This window comes from Scyliorhinus torazame, chromosome 5 (genome assembly GCF_047496885.1).
Source record: "Scyliorhinus torazame isolate Kashiwa2021f chromosome 5, sScyTor2.1, whole genome shotgun sequence".
NCBI classification, from domain to species: domain Eukaryota; kingdom Metazoa; phylum Chordata; class Chondrichthyes; order Carcharhiniformes; family Scyliorhinidae; genus Scyliorhinus; species Scyliorhinus torazame.
The window spans coordinates 108,508,951-108,530,009 of NC_092711.1; the positions used below are offsets into that span (position 1 = coordinate 108,508,951).

Here is a 21,059-nt window from a genome sequence, read left to right on the forward strand (position 1 = left end):
TGGCCCCCACACACACAGACTGAGTACGGTCTCTTCCTGATGTGAAACATGGTCCACACACACAGCCTGAGTACGGTCACTTCCTGATGTGAAACCTGGTCCACACACACAGCCTGAGTACGGTCACTTCCTGATGTGAAACCTGGTCCCCACACACAGCCTGAGGACGGTCACTTCCTGATGTGAAGCCTGTTCCACACACACAGCCTGAGTACGGTCACTCCAGATGTGAAACCTGGTCCACACACACAGCCTGAGTACGGTCTCTTCCTGATGTGAAGCCTGGTCCACACACACAGCCTGAGTACGGTCTCTTCCTGATGTGAAACCTGGTCCACACACACAGCCTGAGTACGGTCTCTTCCTGATGTGAAACCTGGGCCACACACACAGCCTGAGTACGGTCACTTCCTGATGTGGAGCCTGGGCCACACACACAGCCTGAGTACGGTCTCTTCCTGATGTGAAACCTGGTCCACACACTCAGCTTGAGTACGGTCACTTCCTGATGTGAAACCTGGTCCACACACACAACCTGAGTACGGTCTTTTCCTGATGTGGAGCCTGGGCCACACACACAGCCTGAGTACGGTCTCTTCCTGATGTGAAACCTTTTCCACACACACAGCCTGAGCATGGTCTCTTCCTGATGTGAAGCCTGGTCCACACACACAGCCTGAGTACGGTCTCTTCCTGATGTGGAGCCTGGGCCACACACACAGCCTGAGTACAGTCACTTCCTGATGTAAATGGTGCAATACTTTTTCAGGCTATCTGACAGGTTAAAGCTCTTTGCACAGTCAGTACGCTGGAATAATCACTCAGTGTGTATGTACCTCAGTGCTTTTCCAGTCGCACTGATGTTTAAAATCTTTTGTTTCAGGCAGACCAAAGATTTCTCCTTCCACATTGAAAGGCCGATGATTTTCAACTCCTGATGAATCGATAGACTCTGTCGGGACTTGACATGATGTTTGGTTTAAATTTCCCATCTGCAATCCTCATATTGTGTAAAAGAAGTTTACATTGAATTACTTCGATTATACAATGCACAAACTGGCCAGTTGGTCCAACGGTTCTGCTGCAGATTATCCTAGACACACATCTCCTTCCATCCCATCCACCTCATCTCAGCCTGTCAGCTGATCTTTCCATTCCCTTTTCTCATGTGCTTGTCCCATTTCCTTTTGGAAACATCCCAGCACTTTCCTCAACTCCTTCCCTGGTAACAAGTTGCACAATCTAATCCAGTGAATGAAGAAATGTGTCTATATCTCCCTCTTGGACTTATTATCATCATCGAATTTACAGTGCAGAAGGAGGCCATTTGGCCCATCGAGTCTGCACCAGCTCCTGGAAAGAGCACCCCACCCAAGGTCAGCACCTCCACTCTATCCCCATATCCCAGTAACCCCACCCAACACTAAGGGCAATTTTGGACACAAAGGGCAATTTATCATGGCCAATCCACCTAACCTGCACATCTTTGGACTGTGGGAGGAAACCGGAGCACCCGGAGGAAACCCACCCACACACGGGGAGGATGTGCAGACCCTGCACAGACAGTGACCCAAGCCGGAATCGAACCTGGGACCCTGGAGCTGTGAAGCAATTGTGCTATCCACAATGCTACCGTGCTGCCCACAAAAATATTAGTAACTGTCTTGTATTTATGACATAGTTTATAATAACTCTAATCTTTATTATTGTCACAAGTAGGCTTACATTAACATTACAATTAAGTTACTGTGAAAAGCCCCAGTCGCCACACTCCGGCGCCTGGTCGGGGACACTGAGGGAGAATTCAGAATGTCCAATTCACCGAACAAGCACATCTTTCAGGACTTGTGGGAGGAAACCCGAGCACTCGGAGAAAACCCACACCGACACGGGGAGAACAGGCAGACTCCGCACAGACAGTGACCCAAGCTGGGAATCGACTGGTGCTGTGAGGCAACAGTGCTTGTCAGCCTCCTCAATGTCAAGCAGAAAACCGGCAAATCCGGCACTATTTCTCAGTGCTAACCACAGTGCTACACAGTAGCATAGGGGCAGCATGGTTGCATAGTGGTTAGCACAGTTGCTTCACAGCTCCAGGGTCCCAGGTTCGATTCCCACCTTGTGTCACTGTCTGTGCGGAGTCTGCATGGTCGTCCCTTGTGTGCGTGGGCTGAATAGACTCCTTCCACACTGTACATTCTATGACATGTTTATTCCTGGCTCCCAGTTTTCGACTCCTTTACAATTGGCAGCATCCGCCCCACCTCTCTCCTGTCCAACAAACAGATCATTTTAAAGACTTGTATCAGGTCACTACTGAGTGATTTGTTTTCTCAAGAAAATAAGGCTCAATCTGTTTAATTTTTGTCGGATAGCTGTAATCTCTGTTTACAAAAATCTATGCATCCAGGTCACAAATTGAGGAGACGAACATTTCTTCGTTTGCGTTGGCACGTGCGCCTGCGCGGTTGCTTCCTCTGTGAAGATCCGGCACCCCGAGAGCCCCGCCCTTCATTCATTGACTGGTTGGAGGACCAGCCACTCCCGTTCGGTCCTCCAATCAATCCCCTTCTCCTCCTATTGTCTGGAGCTGCCGTCAATCATTGCCTGAAGTGTCAGGTCGGGGGGCGGGGTTTACAAATCCCGAGTGCGGTCCGAGAGCCGAAAGTGAAACAATGTTATTATTGATCAATCAGCGAGTCAGCCTGAGCCTCTCGCCGTCTGCAACCGTCACAATGCTCGGGTGATTGACGGCAGCTCCAGACCAATAAGAAGAGGGGGGCGGGACTGCAGGACCCACCCAGCCGCTGGTCCTCCAACCAATCGGAGTGAATGAGGGGTGGGTTCGCTGTGTTTGAAGCATGCGCAGTGTGGGTAATGGCGATTGAGAAGGACTGTCTTCAGATCCGAAATTGGTAATAGGCGTTTCACAATGTGGAGGAAGCGAGAGATCGCGGGAGTGGGCGGAAACGTTGTGTAACGCTTTTGCAAGTCGCAAACCTCGGAAGGTTTACGGGACCAAGTTTGTACCGAGCGGGGCTGCAGATCCTCATATTCAGCTCGAGTTAACGGCTGCCATCTTTATTGGATCTGCATCAGGGCGCATGCGCGTTTGCTGTCTTTGTCGGGGCGATGTTTCAGTGAGTGGGAGGAGCTTGTTCCCCATTGTTCAGAATGTGGAGATGCCGCGTTGGACGGGGCTGGGCTGAGTGAGAAGTCTGACAACACCAGATTTATTTGGTATCACGAACTTTTAGAGCGTAGCTCCTTCATCAGGTGGGTGAAGAGTTGGCTTACACATTCACAGCCAATGATGCAAGATGATACTTTGAATGCGAGTCTTTGCAGGTTATGAAGTCTTTACAGGTCCAGATGGTGCAACTGGAGAGAGGTATAATCACAGGTTATGAGTGATGGAAAGGGATAGGTATATACCACCGGGCAAGAGTTATAGCTGGGGGAAAGGCAATTATGATGCGGTGAGGCAAGACTTAGGATGCATAGGATGGGGAGTGAAACTGCAGCGGATGGGCACAATTGAAATATGGAGCATGTTCAAGGAACAGATACTGCGTGTCCCTGATAAGTATGTACCTGTCAGGCAGGGAGGAAGCAGTCGAGCGAAGGAACCGTGTTTACTAAAGTAGTCGAATCACTTGTCTAAAGAAGGAGGCTTCTGTAAAAATGAGACGTGAAGGTTCAGTTCGGGCGCTCGAGAGTTACAAGTTAGCTAGGATGGACCTAAAGAGAGAACTAAGAAGAGCCAGGAGGGGACATGAGAAGTCTTTGGCAGGTAGGATCAAGGATAACCCTAAAGCTTTCTACAGATATGTCAGGAATAAAAGAGTGACGAGGGTAAAAGTAAGACCAGTCAAGGACAGTAGTGGGAAGTTGTGCGTGGAGTCCGAGGAGATAGGAGAGGTGCTAAATAAATATTTCTCGTCAGTATTCACACAGGAACAAGACAATGTTGTCGAGGAGAATACTTGGAAACAGGCTACTAGACTAGAAGGGCTTGAGGTTCATAAGGAGGAGGTGTTAGCAATTCTGGGAAGTGTGAAAATAGGTAAGTCCCCTGGGCCGGATTGGATTTATCCTAGGATTCTCTGGGAAGCTAGGGAGGAGATTGCTGAGCCTTTGGCTTTGACCTTTATGTCATCATTGTCCACAGGAATAGTGCCAGAAGACTGGAGGATCGCAAATGTTGTCCCCTTGTTCAAGAAGGGGAGTAGAGACAACCCCGGTAACTATAGACCAGTGAGCCTTACTTCTGTTGTGGGCAAAGTCTTGGAAAGGTTTATGAGATAGTATGTATAATCATCTGGAAAGGAATAATTTGATTAGATAGTCAACGTGGTTTTGTGAAGGGTAGGTTCATAGAATTTACAGTGCAGAAGGAGGCCATTCGGCACATCGAGTCTGCACCGGCTCTTGGAAAGAGCACCCTACCCAAGGGCAACACCTCCCCCCTATCCCCATAACCCAGTAACCCCACCCAACACTAAGGGCAATTTTGGACACCGGGCAATTTATCATGGCCAATCCACATAACCTGCACATCTTTGGACTGTGGGAGGAAACCGGAGTACCCGGAGGAAACCCACGCACGTTGTGCCTCACAAACCTTATTGAGTTCTTTGAGAAGGTGACCAAACAGGTGGATGAGGGTAAAGCAGTTGATGTGGTGTATATGGATTTCAGGAAAGCGTTTGATAAGGTTCCCCATGGTAGGCTATTACAGCAAATACGGAGGCATGGAATTTGGGGTGATTTAGCAGTTTGGATCAGAAATTGGCTAGCTGGAAGAAGACAAAGGGTGGTGGTTGATGGGAAATGTTCAGCCTGGAGTTCAGTCACTAGTGGTGTACCACAAGGATCTGTTTTGGGGCCACTGCTGTTTGTCATTTTTATAAATGACCTGGAGGAGGGTGTAGAAGGATGGGTGAGTAAATTTGCAGATGACACTAAAGTCGGTGGAGTTGTGGACAGTGCGGAAGGATGTTACAAGCTACAGAGGGACATAGATAAGCTGCAGAACTGGGCTGAGAGGTGAAATATGGAGTTTAATGCAGAAAAGTGTAAGGTGATTCATTTTGGAAGGAATAACAGGAAGACAGAGTACTGGGCTAATGGTAAGATTCTTGGTAGTGTGGATGAGCAGAGAGATCTCCGTGTCCATGTACATAGATCCCTGAAAGTTGCCACCCAGGTTGACAGGGTTGTTAAGAAGACAAACGGTGTGTTAGCTTTTATTGGTAGAGGGATTAAGTTTCGGAGCCATGAGGCCATGTTGCAGCTGTACAAAACTCTGGTGCGGCCGCATTTGGAGTATTGCGTGCAGTTCTGGTCGCCGCATTATAGGAAGGATGTGGAAGCATTGGCAAGGGTGCAGAGGAGATTTACCAGGATGTTGCCTGGTATGGAGGGAAGATCTTACGAGGGAAGGCTGAGGGACTTGAGGCTGTTTTCGTTAGAGAGAAGAAGGTTAAGAGGAGACTTAATTGAGGCATACAAGATGATCAGAGGATTAGGTAGGGTGGACAGTGAGAGCCTTTTTCCTCGGATAGTGATGTCTAGCACGAGGGGACATAGCTTTAAATTGAGGGGGGATAGATATAGAAGAGATGTCAGAGGTAGGTTCTTTACTCGGAGTATAGTAAGGGCGTGGAATGCCCTGCCTGCAACAGTAGTGGACTCGCCAACATTAAGGGCATTTAAATGGTCATTGGATAAACATATGGATGATAAGGGAATAGTGTAGATGGGCTTTAGAGTGGTTTCACAGGTTGACGCAACATCGAGGGCCGAAGGGCCTGTACTGCGCTGTTCTATGTTCAGGTGAATTGTCTGAAGCCAGAACAGTTGGTAGGATTTCACAAGCCCAGGCCAGATGTTGGGTTAAAAGTAGTGTCAATTAACATGAATCAGGAGAATTGGGAGGGTGAATATTAGATACAGCAGAGTGAGAATGGAGGGAGATTGTTGGGATGGAGATTTACAGATTTTGGAGATCGAGAGAGGAAATAATGTTCCAGAGGAACTAGAATTGTCAGTTCTGAATTGCTATCTGTATTAACAATGATGACTTTTGTAAATTATTTTTAAAGAATATTGGAAGAGGAGGAATTGCAAACAGAGAGCTCAAATGCCATGTCTCGATATGACAAAGTCACTCATTACCTCTGACCTGAATATCATCGGGCTCTGGAAATCATCGGCGAGAAGCAGAAATGTTTGTCCAGTATGTAGGCTCAGTGTGTAGGCTTCAAAAGATTTTAAATGTGAGTGTGACTGGAAAAGCACCGAGTTCCACACAACACACACCCGAGTGAGAGTGTTCCAGTGAACTGACTGTGGAAAGAGCTTAAACCAGTTACACGGCCTGACAAAACATCACATCAATCATAGTGAGGAGAGACCGAGCATATATTCTGTGTGTAGGTAACGTTTCCACTGATTGTCAATCTGGAGAGACACGTGGAGACCCAAAACATGGAGAAACCGTGGAAATGTGGGGACTGTGGGAAGGAATACAGAGCCCCATCTCTGCTGGAGATTCATCGCCGCAGTCACACTGGGGAGAGGCCGTTCACCTGCTCTCAGTGTGGGAAGGGATTCGCACAGTTATTCAGCCTGCAGTCACACCAGCGAGTTCACACTGAGGAGAGGCCGTTTACCTGCACTCAGTGTGGGAAAGGATTCATTGATCTTTCCACCCTGCAGAAACATCAGCAACTTCACAGTGGGGAGAGGTTGTTCACCTGCTCTCACTGTGGGAAGGAATTCACTTGGTTATCTCACCTGCAGAGACATAAGCAAGTTCACACCAGGGAGAAGCCATTTACCTGTTCTCAGTGTGGGAAGGAATTCACTCAGTTATCTCACCTGCAGTTACACCAGCGAGTTCACACTGGGGAAAAGCCATTCACCTGCTCTCAGTGTGAGAAGGGATTCATTGATTTATCCACCCTGCAGAGACATCAGCGAATTCACACTGGGGAGAGGCCATTCACCTGCCCTCAATGCAGAAAAAGATTTATTGATTCATCCACCCTGTTGAGACACCAGCGAGTTCACACTGGGGAGAGGCCATTCACCTGCTCTCGGTGTGGGAAGGGATTCACTCAGTTATCCAGCCTCCAGGCTCACCAGCGAGGTCACACTGGGGAGAGGCCGTTCACCTGCTCTCAGTGTGGGAAGGGATTCACTCGGTTATTCAGCCTGCATTCACACCAGCGGGTTCACACTGGGGAGAAGCCGTTCAGCTGCTCTCAGTGTGGGAAGGGATTCACTCGGTTATTCAGCCTGCATTCACACCAGCGAGTTCACACTGGGTAGAAACATTCACCTGCTCTCGGTGTGGGAAGGGAATCATTGATTTCTTCAACCTGCAGACACACCAGCGAGTTCACACTGTGGAGCGGACGTTCACCTGCTCTCAGTGTGGGAAAGGATTCAGTCATTCATTCAACCTGCAAAAGCATTAGAGAGTTCACACTGAGGAGAGACCATTGTTAGACTCTGAATACTAAATAATAAACTCATTGTGTCTAAGGGGAAGAGTAGACGGAAGAGATGATGAACTCAAAGGGACAGGTGGTCTGTGGTGCATCTGTTTTAGTGCTAGAAGTGTAGCACGTAAGGGAGATGAACTTAGGGCTTGGATTTGTAGATGGGAATATGATGTTATTGGTATTACTGAGACTTGGTTGAGGGAAGGGCAAGATTGGCAACTAAATATCCCAATGTATAGATGCTTCAGGAGGGATAGAGAGGGAGGTAAAAAGGGTGGAGGAGTTGCATTACTGGTCAGAGATGATATCACAGCTGTGATTAAGTAGGGCACTATGGAGGATTCGAGCACTGAGGCAATATGGGTAGAGCTAAGAAATAGGAAGGGTGCAGTAATATTGTTGGGACTTTACTACAGGCCTCCCAAAAGTGAGCGTGAAGTAGAGGTACAAATATGTAGACAGATTGTAGAAAAGTCTAGGAGCAATAGGGTGGTCGTGATGGGAGATTTTAACTTCCCCAACATTGAATGGGACTCCTGTGTTGTTGGAGGCGTAGATGGAGCAGAATTTGTAAGGAGCATCCAGGAGAGTTTTTTTAGAGCAGTAGGTAAATAGTCCAACTCGGAAAGGGGCCATACTGGACCTGGTACTGGGGAATGATCCGGGCCAGGTGGTTGAAGTTCAGTCAGTGATTACTTTGGGAATAGCAATCACAATTCCTTGAGATTTAGAATACTCATGGTGAAAGCCGAGAGTGGTCCGAAAGGAAGAGTGCTAAATTGGGGAAAGGCCAAATATAACAAAATTCGCCAGGAGTTGGGGAATGTGGATTGGGCACCGCTGTTTAAGGGTAAATCCACATTTGAAATGTGGGAGTCTTTTAAGGAAAGGTTGATTAGAGTGCAGGACAGACATGTTCCTGTGAAAATGAGGGATAGAAATGGCAAGATTAGGGAACCATGGATGACGGGTGGAATTGTGAGACGAGCTAAGATGAAAAAGGAAGCATACATAAGATCTAGGCGACTTAAAACTGATGAATCTTTGGAGGAATATCGAGAAAGTAGGACAAATCTCAAACGCGCAATAAAGAGGGCTAAAAGGGATCATGAAATATCTTTGGCTAACAGGTTTAAGGAAAATCCCAAAGCCTTTTATTCGTATATAAGGAGAAAGAGTGTAACTAGAGAAAGGATTGGCCCACTCAAAGACAAAAGAGGGAATTAATGCGTGGAGTCAGAGGAAATGGGTGAGATTCTTAATGAGTACATTGCATCTGTATTCACCAGGGATCTGTTTTGGGGTCACTGCTGTTTGTCATTTTTATACATGACCTGGAGGAGGGCGTAGAAGGATGGGTGAGTAAATTTGCAGATGACACTAAAGTCGGTGGAGTTGTGGACTGTGCGGAAGGATGTTACAAGTTACAGAGGGACATAGATAAGCTGCAGCGCTGGGCTGTGAGGTGGCAAATGGAGTTTAATGCAGACAATTGTGAGGTGATTCATTTTGGAAGGAATAACAGGAAGACAGAGTACTGGGCTAATGGTAAGATTCTTGGCAGTGTGGATGAGCAGAGAGATCTCGGTGTCTATGTACATAGATCCCTGAAAGTTGCCACCCAGGTTGAGAGGGTTGTTAAGAAGGCGTACGGTGTGTTCGCTTTTATTGGTAGAGGGATTGAGTTTCAGAGCCATGAGGTCATGTTGCAGATATACAAAACTCTGGTGCGGCCGCATTTGGAGTATTGCGTGCAGTTCTGGTCGCTGCATTATAGGAAGGATGTGGAAGCATTGGAAAGGGTGCAGAGGAGGTTTACCAGGATGTTGCCTGGTATGGAGGGAAGATCTTACGAGGCAAGGCTGAGGGACTTGAGGCTGTTTTCGTTAGAGAGAAGAAGGTTAAGAGGAGACTTAATTGAGGCATACAAGATGATCAGAGGATTAGGTAGGGTGGACAGTGAGAGCCTTTTTCCTTGGATGGTGATGTCTAGCACGAGGGGACATAGCTTTAAATTGTGGCGAGATAGATATAGAAGAGATGTCAGAGGTAGGTTCTTTACTCAGAGAATAGTAAGGGCGTGGAATGCCCTGCCTGCAACAGTAGTGGACTCGCCAACATTAAGGGCATTTAAATGGTCATTGGATAAACATATGGATGATAAGGGAATAGTGTAGATGAGCTTTAGAGTGGTTTCACAGGTCGGCGCAACATCGAGGGCCAAAGGGCCTGTACTACGCTGTAAAGTTCTATGTTCAGGTGAATTGTCTGAAGCCAGAACAGTTGGTAGGATTTCACAAGCCCAGGCCAGATGTTGGGGGGTTCAAAGTAGTGTCAATCAACATGAATCAGGAGAATTGGGAATATTAGATACAGCAGAGTGAGAATGGAGGGAGATTGTGTGGGATAGAGATTTACAGATTTTGGAGAACGAGAGACGAAATAATGTTCCAGAGGAACTAGAATTGTCAGTTCTGAATTGCTACCTGTATTAACAATGATGACTTTTGTAAATTGTTTTTCAAGGATATTGGAAGAGGAGGAATTACAAACAGAGAGCTCAAATGTCATGTCTCGATATGACAAAGTCACTCGATACCTCTGACCTGAATATCATCGGACTCTGAAAATCATCGGCGAGAAGGAGAAATGTTTGTCCAGTATGTAGGCTCAGTATGTAGGCTTCAAAACATTTTACATGTGAGTGTGACTGGAAAAGCAACGAGACCTACACAACACACACCCGAGTGAGAGTGTTCCAGTGAATTGACTGTGGAAAGAGCTTACACCAGTTACACAGCCTGGAAAAACATCACATCAATCATAGTGAGGAGTAACAGAGCATACATTCTGTGTGTAGACAACATTTCCACTGATTGTCAATCTGGAGAGACACGAGGAGACCCAAAAAATGGAGAAACCGTGGAAATGTGAGGATTGTGGGAATGGATACAGCTTCCCATCTAAGCTGGAGATTCATCGACGCAGTCACACTGGGGAGAGGCCGTTCACCTGCTCTGTATGTGGGAAGGGATTCGCACAGTTATTCACCCTGCAGTCACACCAGCGAGTTCACACTGAGAGGCCGTTTACCTGCACTCCGTGTGGGAAAGGATTCATTGATCTTTCCACCCTGCAGAAACATCAGCAACTTCACAGTGGGGAGAGGTTGTTCACTTGCTCTCAGTGTGGGAAGGAATTCACTTGGTTATCTCACCTGCAGAGACATCACCAAATTCATACTGGGGTGAGGCCACTCACCTGCTCTTAGTGTGAGAAGGGATTCATTGATTCATCCGCCCTGCAGAGACAGCAGCGAATTCACACTGGGGAGAGGCCGTTCACCTGCCCTCTATGCAGAAAGAGATTTAATGATTCATCCACCCTGCGGATACACCAGCGAGTTCACACTGGGGAGAGGCCATTCACCTGTTCTCAGTGTGGGAAGGGAATCACTCGGTTATTCAGCCTGCATTCACACCAGCGAGTTCACACTGGGAGAGGCCATTCACCTGCTCTCAGTGTGGGAAGGGATTCACTCGGTTATTCAGCCTGCATTCACACCAGCGAGTTCACACTGGGTAGAAACATTCACCTGCTCTCAGTGTGGGAAGACATTCACTCGGTTATTCAACCTGCATTCACACCAGCGGGTTCACACTGGGGAGAGGCCATTCACCTGCTCTCAGTGTGGGAAGGGATTCACTCGGTTATTCAGCCTGCATTCACACCAGCGAGTTCACACTGGGAGAGGCCATTCACCTGCTCTCAGTGTGGGAAGGGATTCACTCGGTTATTCAGCCTGCATTCACACCAGCGAGTTCACACTGGGTAGAAACATTCACCTGCTCTCGGTGTGGGAAGGGAATCATTGATTTCTTCAACCTGCAGACACATCAGCGAGTTCACACTGGGGAGCGGACGTTCACCTGCTCTGTGTGGGAAAGGATTCAGTCATTCATTCAACCTGCAAAAGAGATGATGAACGCCAAGGGACAGGTGGTCTGAGGTGCATCTGTTTTTATGCGAGAAGTGTAGCATGTAAGGCAGATGAACTTAGGGCTTGGATTTGTACCTGGGAATATTTTGTTATTGGTATTACTGAGACTTGGTTGAGGGAAGGGCAAGATTGGCAACTAAATATCCCAGTGTATAGATGCTTCAGGAGGGATAGAGAGGGAGGTAAAAGGGGTTGAGGAGTTGCATTACTGGTCAGAGATGATATTACCGCTGTGATTGAAGGAGGTCACTATGGAGGATTCGAGTACTGAGGCAATATGGGTAGAGCTAAGAAATAGGAAGGGTGCAGTAACATTGTTGGGACTTAACTCCAGGCCTCCCAAAAGCGAGCGTGAAGTAGAGGTACAAATATGTAGACAGATTATAGAAAAATGTAGGAGCAATAGAGTGGTCGTGATGGGAGATTTTAACTTCCCCAACATTGAATGGGACTCGTGTAGTGTTGGAGGCGTAGATGGAGCAGTATTTCTAAGGAGCATCCAGGAGAGATTTTTTAGAGCAGTATGTAAATAGTCCAACTCGAAGGGGCCATACTGGACCTGGTATTGTGGAATCATCCCGGCCAGGTGGTTGAAGTTTCAGTCCGTGATTACTTTGGGAATAGCGATCACAATTCCGTAAGTTTTAGAATACTCATGGGCAAAGCCGAGAGTGGTCCTAAAGGAAGAGTGCTAAATTGGGGAAAGGCCAAGTGTAACAAAATTCGCCAGGAGTTAGGGAATGTGGATTGGGCGCAGCTGTTTAATGGTAAATCCACATTTGAAATGTGGGAGTCTTTTAAGGAAAGGTTGATTAGAGTGCAGGACAGACATGTCCCTGTGAAAATGAGGGATAGAAATGGCAAGATTAGGGAACCATGGATGATGGGTGGAATTGTGAGACCAGGTATGATGAAAAAGGAAGCATACATAAGATCTAGGTGACTTAAAACTGATGAAGCTTTGGAGGAATATTGGGAAAGTAGGACAAATCTCAAACGCGCAATAAAGAGGGCTAAAAGGGGTCATGAAATATATTTGGCTAACAGGGTTAAGGAAAATCCCAAAGCCTTTTATTCGTATATAAGGAGAAAGAGGGTAACTAGAGAAAGGATTGGCCCACTCAAAGACAAAAGAGGGAATTTATGCGTGGAGTCAGAGGAAATGGGTGAGATTCTTAATGAGTACATTATGGGAGATATGGACAGGGTGGATAGCAACAAGCTTTTTCCAAGAGTGGGGGTGTCAATTACAAGGGGTCACGATTTCAAGGTGAGAGGGGGAAGGTTTAAGGGAGATGTGCGTGGAAAGTTTTTTACGCAGAGGGTGGTGGGTGCCTGAAATGCTTTGCCAGTGGAGGTGGTAGAGGCGGGCACGATAGCATCATTTAAGATGCATCTAGACAGATATATGAACGGGCGGGGAACAGAGGGAAGTAGATCCTTGGAAAATAGGCGACAGGTTTAGATAGAGGATCTGGATCGGCGCAGGCTGGGAGGGCCGAAGGGCCTGTTTTGTGCTGTAATTTTCTTTGTTCTTGTTCTAGTAGAAAGGATCAAGCCTTGAATTCAGTTTGTATGATTTATTAAAGATTGCAAACACAGCCAGCAGACCAGATCTGCCTTAACCTCCATATAAGTCAAACAGAACTCGGCTCAGCCTACAGAAGTGAGGGCACAAGTTATGTACATTTTTAGACAGTCATCACTCCTCTTTAGTCCTCCCAATATTCTGTAGATTAGCACTTACCAAACAACTAATGTTTATTAAGATCGCCATAGTGACGCTGCTATCCTTAATATCTGAGGAGTCTCCCGTGATCTTTAGAATTGGTAATAGGTCACGCTTCTAGATATTTGCTAACCTGAGACTCCTTCACCTGATCGGAGAGGAATGGATGTCTGTCAGTTCGTTCCCTCTGATAACTAACTGCTAATGCCAGCAGCTTGGATTCTTCCGAAAACAGAGTCAGTCTCTCCCTTATCACCCATCTGCCTCCTATGAAGCCCCAACTAGCTTCTTACTGCAAGCTGCCCTCGACCATTTTACTTTTAATACAAAGGATAATATGGTCACCACGTCTAATTGACAGAATATTTTATAATGCTTGCTGTATTAACTTATAATACAAATTATATTAAAGATTATACAAGGTGTGCCCTTAATATAAGTGTATCCATGATTACCATTTATAAAGGTCACACTGAGTGAATTCATTTTTAAAAAATATATATATTTTATTGAAGTTTTTCAAACAAACATTTTTCCATTTTTACAACTTAGTAATAAAATATACATTAAACGTTATTTAAATAATATATTAAACGAACAACAAATGAGGAAAAAGTAATACACAAGAAGCAAATATAAACAACTAGCATAAAAACAAAAACACGAAATAAACACTTCCCCCCCCCCCCTTCCCCCCTCCCCCCTGGGTTGCTGCTGCTGTCTTTTCTGTTTTTCCATTATCGTTCCGCGAGATAGGCAAGGAACGGTTGCCACCGCCTGGTGAACCCCTGAGCCGACCCTCTTAATGCATATTTTATTCGCTCCAGTTTTATGAACCCTGCCATGTCATTTATCCAGGCCTCCACGCCCGGGGGTTTCGCTTCTTTCCACATAAGTAGAATCCTTCGCCGGGCTACTAGGGACGCAAAGGCCAAAAGGTCGGCCTCTTGCGCCTCCTGCACTACCGGTTCTTCTGCAACTCCAAATATAGCTAACCCCCAGCTTGGTTTGACCCGGACCCCCACCACCTTTGAGATCTCTCTTGCCACACCCACCCAGAACTCATGCAGTGCCGGACATGACCAGAACATGTGGGTGTGGTTCGCCGGGCTTCCCGAGCACCTCCCACACCTATCCTCCACCCCAAAAAACCTGCTCAGTCTTGCTCCCGTCATATGCGCCCTGTGTAGAACCTTGAATTGGATCAGGCTAAGCCTGGCACAAGAGGACGAGGAATTTACCCTGCTTAGGGCAACTGCCCACAGCCCTTCCTCAATCTCTTCCCCCAGCTCCTCTTCCCATTTTCCCTTCAGCTCCTCTATCATCGTCTCCCCCTCGTCTCTCATCTCCCTGTATATTTCGGACACTTTACCTTCACCAACCCATGCCCCCGAAATTACTCTATCCTAGATCCCTTGCGTCGGGAGCTGCGGAAATTCCCTCACCTGTTGCCTCGTAAATGCCCTCACTTGCATGTATCGGAAAGCATTCCCTGGTGGCAACTTATATTTTTCTTCCAATGCTCCCAAACTCGCAAACGTCCCGTCCACAAACAGGTCCTTCAGCTTCCTAATTCCTGCTCGCTGCCAACATTGAAATCCCCCATCTATCCTCCCCGGGACGAACCTGTGGTTATTCCTTATCGGGGACCACATGGAGGCACCCGTCACTCCCCTGTGTCGTCTCCACTGCCCCCAGATCTTCAAGGTCGCCACCACCACTGGGTTTGTGGTGTACCTTTTCGAGGAGAACGGCAGCGGCGCCGTCGCCAGCGCTTTTAGGCTTGTTCCCTTCCAGGATTCCATCTCCAGCCTTTTCCACGCAGCACCTTCTTCCCTCATCCACTTACAGAGCATGGACACATTGGCGGCCCAATAGTAGTCACTCAGACTCGGCAGTGCCAATCCCCCTCTGTCCCTACTGCGCTGCAGGAACCCCCTCTTTACCCTCGGGGTCTTTCCCGCCCACACAAAGCTCATAATGCTCCTGTCTATTTTTTTGAAAAAGGCCTTTGTAATCAGGATGGGGAGGCACTGAAACACGAAAAGAAACCTCGGGAGGACCACCATTTTAACCGCCTGTACTCTGCCCACCAATGACAGGGGCACTGTAGGAATCTTTAATTTGAAAGAATGTTAACTCCTGGCTGGCTCGCCAAAATGTAGGAATCTTTAATTGATGGGATCTTAACCTGCCGAACTACGCCAAGTTTGGGGGAAGCTTAGTTGATGAATCAAAGTCCTGGCGCAATACGACAAGTTGTAAGATTTGTAATATTTCTGGACTATGCCAAGTTGTTCGATCCTTGTATTATTCGACTGTGTAAAATTGAAGGAATTTATATTATTTCTGCTATTCGGTTACCAGTAACACTTTGCGAATACTGGGACTCAGCAGAAACTTCAGTTAAAACTCCTCAGGTGCCAAAAAGAATTGTTTTATTTGTAGTCGCTTGATTACAATTTGAAAGTCATTTAAAAGGCAATTCGTAGACAATTCGAAGCTTTCAGAGAATTACAGGCATTATCTTTTTTGCTTAGGCAGACAGCTCGAAAGTAACTTTTAAATGGTCAAAGTCTGGCAATGAAACATGAAAAGAGAGAGAGAGAGAGTGCTAATCTTCAGCTAAACTCAAAGTCAAAATACACTCCATCACTGACACAGACTGACAGAACTCCCAAAAGACATCTCCAACAGAGACTATTAAGGACAAAACTGACGAAACTAACAGAAAGACAACACAACACAAAGACACTACAGAAAGACACACTGACAGAATCAAAGACAGAAATTAAGGACAGACAACACTAAAATGGCGGGCGGAAACTTTTCAGTTATACACTTTCATATCTGTCTTAAGTCATCTAATCACACCCCAATATAATCCTAATTGGTTTGGGTTAGACTCAAACACATTTGATTTGATGGCAAGCTGTCCATCTTCAATGTGCAACATTAGCTTTTCTGACCCAGCTGTTATCTGCATTCTGAACAATGGTGCCTTCATGTTGCTGTGGTATTCAGTCCTTGTCCTTGACAATTAGCACAAGCAGTGTCAAATTGTCTTGCAACTGTGCTGTTTTAATGTCACACTGACTTTGAAAATATGCATTTGCCAGAACAACAGACCTCAGTAAAAGTGAATTACGCTGTATAAATGGGTATTTAAAACTGGGGGTCAATATTTATGCTTAAACAGCTATCTTTTACCTATACTAGTTGTATTCGAAATACCTGGCTTCTACAGGCACCATATCCCACCTCTTAAAGTCCTCCTCCATCTGCTCTACCAGTCGCGTCAAGTTAAGTTTATGCAGGGTTCCCCAGTTCCTGGCCACCTGAATCCCTAGGTACCGAAAATTCCTTGCTACTCTCCTCAGCGGCAGAACATCTATCCCCCTACCCTGTTCCCCGGGGTGCATCACAAAAAGTTTGCTCTTTCCCATATTTAATTTATATCCCGAGAACTCTCCAAACACCCTGAGTATCTGTATTACCTCTGGCATCCCCTCTACTGGGTCCGCCACATATAGCAGCAAATGGTCTGCATACAATGACACACGATGTTCCTCTTCCCCCTCTGAGCACCCCCCTCCACTTCTTAGAGTCCCTCAGCGTTATGGCCAATGGCTCGATTGCCAACGCGAACAGCAACGGGGACAGGGGGCATCCCTGTCTTGTGCCCCTATGTAATCGGAAGTAATCCGATCTTTGCCTATTTGTAACAACGCTTGCCACCGGGGCCCCGTGCAGGAGTCTAACCCATCTAATGAACCCCTCCCCGAACCCAAATCTCTTCAGCACCTCCCACAAATAGTCCCACTCCACTCTTATCGAATGCCTTCTCTGCATCCATCGCCACCACTATCTCTGCCTCGCCCTCCGGTGGGGGCTTCATCATCACCCCCAGCAACCTTCGTATATTGGCGTTCAATTGTCTCCCTTTAAAAAACCCTGTCTTGTCGTCATGTACCACCACTGGGACACAATCCTCTATCCTTGTCGCCATCACTTTGGCCAGCAGTTTGGCGTCTACGTTTAGGAGGGAGATGGGCCTGTATGACCCGCACTGCAGCGGGTCTTTGTCTCGTTTCAGAATCAACGATATCGTCGCCTCCGACATTGTTGGGGGTAGTGACCCCCTTTCCTTAGCCTCATTAAAGGTTCTCGTCAGAAGTGGGGCCAGCAGGTCCACATATTTCCTGTAAAATTCCACCGGGAACCCATCTGGTCCCGGGGCCTTCCCTGCTTGCATGCTCCCAATTCCTTTAATCACCTCCTCCATCTCAATCTGCGCCCCCAGACCTGCCACCTCCTGCTCCTTCACCCTCGGGAACTCCAGCTGGTCCAAAAAGTGTATCATTCCCTCTTTCCCCTCCGGGGGTTGGGACTTATACAGCCTCTCATAAAATGTCTTAAACACCTCGTTCACTTTCCCTGCTCTCTGCTCCATCTTTCCCGTTTCATCTGACTCCTCCGATCTCTCTCGCCGCCCCCCTCTTTCTAAGTTGTTGGGCCAGCAGTCGGCTCGCCTTTTCCCCATATTGTATTCCCTGTGCCTTTCTCCACTGCGTCTCCGCCTTACCCATGGTCAGCAGGTCAAACTCCGTTTGTAGTCTTCGTCTTTCCCTGTATAGCCCTTCATCTGGGGCCTCCGCATACTGCCTATCCACCCTCAGAATCTCCCCAATCAATCTCTCCCTTTCTTCACCCTCTTGTTTCCCCTTGTGGGCTCTTATGGAAATCAGCTCTCCCCTAACCACCGCCTTCAGCGCCTCCCATACTACTCCCACCTGAACCTCCCCACCATCATTGACATCCAGGTATCTTTCAATACATCCCCTCACCGTTCCACATACCCCCTCATCCGCCAGTAGTCCCATGTCTAATCTCCAAAGTGGGCGCTGCTCCTTTTCCTCTCCTAGATCTAGATCCACCCAGTGTGGGGCGTGATCTGAAACGTCTATAGCCCAGTACTCCGTTCCTGCCACTTTCGGGATCAGCGCCCTTCCCAAGACAAAAAAGTCTATCCGGGAGTATACTTTATGGACGTGGGAGAAGAAGGAAAACTCTTTACCCATCGGTCTGGCAAATCTCCATGGATCTACTCCTCCCATCTGCTCCATAAATCCCTTGAACACGTTGGCCGCTGCCGGCCTTCTCCCGGTCCTGGATCTGGACCGGTCCAGCCCTGGGTCCAGCACCGTGTTAAAGTCCCCCCCCATTAACAAGTTTCCTGCCTCCAGGTCCGGGATACGTCCCAACATACACTTCATGAATCCCGCGTCATCCCAGTTCGGGGCGTATACGTTCACCAGCACCACCACCACACCTTGCAATCTGCCACTCACCATCACGTACCTGCCCCCACTATCCGCCACTATGGTCTTAGCCTCAAACAATACCCGTTTCCCCACCAGTATTGCCACCCCTCTATTTTTTGCATCTAACCCTGAGTGGAATACCTGTCCCACCCATCCTTTCCTTAGTCTAACCTGATCCGCCAGTTTCAGGTGCGTCTCCTGGAGCATGACCACGTCCGCCTTCAGTCTCTTTAAGTGCGCAAATACCCTTGCCCTCTTAATTGGCCCATTCAAACCTCTCACATTCCACGTGATCAGCCGGGTTGGGGGGCCCTTTACCCCCCCCCCTCATCGACTAGCCATCCCCTTTTTTAAGCCAGCTCCTCACCCGGGTCCCACGCACCCGTCTGTCCCCCAGACGGCGCCCTCCAGTCCCGACCACCTCATCTCGTATCAGCTTCCCCTCACCCTCAGCAGCAGCAACCCAGTTAGTCCCACGTCCGTCCCCCCGCTAGATTCCCCTCTAGCTTGATTGCTCCCCCATATTTTGCAGAAAATACGGAGGCTGGGGATTGAGGGTGATTTAGAGATGTGGATCAGAAATTGGCTAGCTGTGTTGAATCCCAAATTTCTTTATCCGTCAGTCTGGCCTCAATAAAAGTCGAGATGGATTTGCAAGTATAACGTTAGTTATTTTATTCAGCTTGCAAGCTAAACTTAGTCCACAGTGATACAGATAACATGTTGCTCTCTGCAGCTCCGGGACTAAGTGAATGTCCCAGACAGAGAGATCAGTACTGATACACTCAAATGGCATCAAGTTTCACATACTCGACACCCATAGGTCATCCTATGTCCCTCCTGACCTGTTTGATCTATTCTGATTGGCTCACTTCCAATCCCTTTCTCCGGCCCCTATCAATTCAGCATCACTCTCATAGACACACCTCTTCCTGCTTTTTTCCATGCGGTCTAAAATCCTTTGTCTCTACTTGCCAGAATCAAAGTGGCTTATTTCTACATTACATTAACTAATATCTCTAAAGTAACTATTTTATATCACATTCGTCATTCCCTCCTTTTATCATTCCATGATAACCGGACTATCCAATCCATAGCTGCGGTTCCCCATCTAAAAAGATCCGTCGCTGCATTTCCAATTCCTGTCTTAGCCCCCCCTCATCTGCTTCACCCTCATGGATTTTAACAGTTAAATTTTTTGGGGCATTGATCTGATCCAGTGCACCCCGCATTCTACCCATCACACATTTAAGGATGGCCAGGCCCACAAAGATGCAGCCGATAGCTACCACTAGATACATGGCCATATTTATCAACCTGTCCTTCCAACCTCCAAATCCCCAGTTACCACAAGAGCCAGGATCCTGCATCCCGTCCAAGTGATCCCATATGCGATCCATAAATTTAGTGATGTTAGCGGTCAAGTCCTGAACTCCCATGATACACTTGCCCTGCACTATGGCGCATACCCCACCCCCACGGGCCAGAAGATAGTCAAGAGCATACCGGTTCTGCATTGCAAACAACCGTAGCTGAGACAACTCCTTGGTTATTGCCTCGAGGGCTCCCAAGGTTTACTACCCGGGTTTTCCTCAGTTTGGCCTTTAACTAACTTAAGTGTATCTCCCGGTAACCTACGTTCTAGCTGTTCTATGTTCTCCCTTCTCATACGCCCCATCCTCTCTCTAGTCCCTTTCACTTTCTCATAGCCTCTTCCTACGCTCTTGACAGCCTGATTTTACCTTTATTGTACCACTCTTAACACATCCAAAATCGAATTTACATGTATTCCAAAAACAAGGCAATGTCCATATAATGTTCCCTTCCCATCGCCGGGACCGGTGCAACTGCTTCATGACTCCTGCATTCTCCTTAACTTTGATGACCTTCCATGAGTCGATACCATGTCCTCGTATATGGGGGCAGCGAAGAACATCACCTTTGCAGAGGTGATGTAACCTTGTAGATTGGTTGGGGCTACACAGATACATAATATTCCCCTTTTCCATGTCCATCGCCAACAACACACCAAGCGAAGTGGGGCCAAATATCATACAGACGATGCGTAGCCACTCCAACATGCTCCACACCTTCTTTTCCCGTGACTGTGGCTGTAACCTTGACTGGCCATTCGGTCTCAAGTAATGGCCGGTATTTGTCCTCCAACTCCCTGTTTTGTCCAGTTCTGTCATAGGCCAGGGTAACGTGATGCAGTGACTGTTCAACGTCTAACGTCCACCACTGGGGGGTGATAGAAATATAGCACTGTTGTCTCATCCTCCATGATGTAACCGTTACCCCCTCATCTCCGCATTCTAGCTGTAGCTGGAAGATACACAGTAAATCTCAGGCCAACAAGTTACAGTCCAATCCAGTAGTCACTACAAACTGATGCTCTGCAGACTTATTCTCGTAAGTGACTGTCACAGGTTCAGAAATAGGATACTCACACACCTGTCCTGTCTTTTAAAGGGGCATTCCTGTTGCCAGTG

General features: G+C 47.4%; 1 protein-coding gene across 6 annotated transcripts in view; it reads left to right on the forward strand.

Annotated features, from left to right (window-relative positions):
- Window positions 1-2,870: 2,870 nt before the first annotated feature.
- LOC140419375 (uncharacterized) overlaps window positions 2,871-21,059 on the forward strand; it is a 107,496-nt gene continuing 89,307 nt past the window's right edge. Inside the window, exons 1-3 of one of the 6 annotated variants that reach the window (XR_011945741.1) lie at window positions 2,878-3,276; window positions 6,108-6,281; window positions 10,041-19,230. The gene's annotated coding sequence lies outside the window, so the exon portion shown is untranslated. Of the gene's footprint in view, window positions 3,277-3,297; window positions 3,349-6,107; window positions 8,294-10,040; window positions 19,231-21,059 lie in introns of those variants that run through there. The other 5 variants (XR_011945739.1, XR_011945738.1, XR_011945737.1 and 2 more) reach the window with 5 other exon arrangements.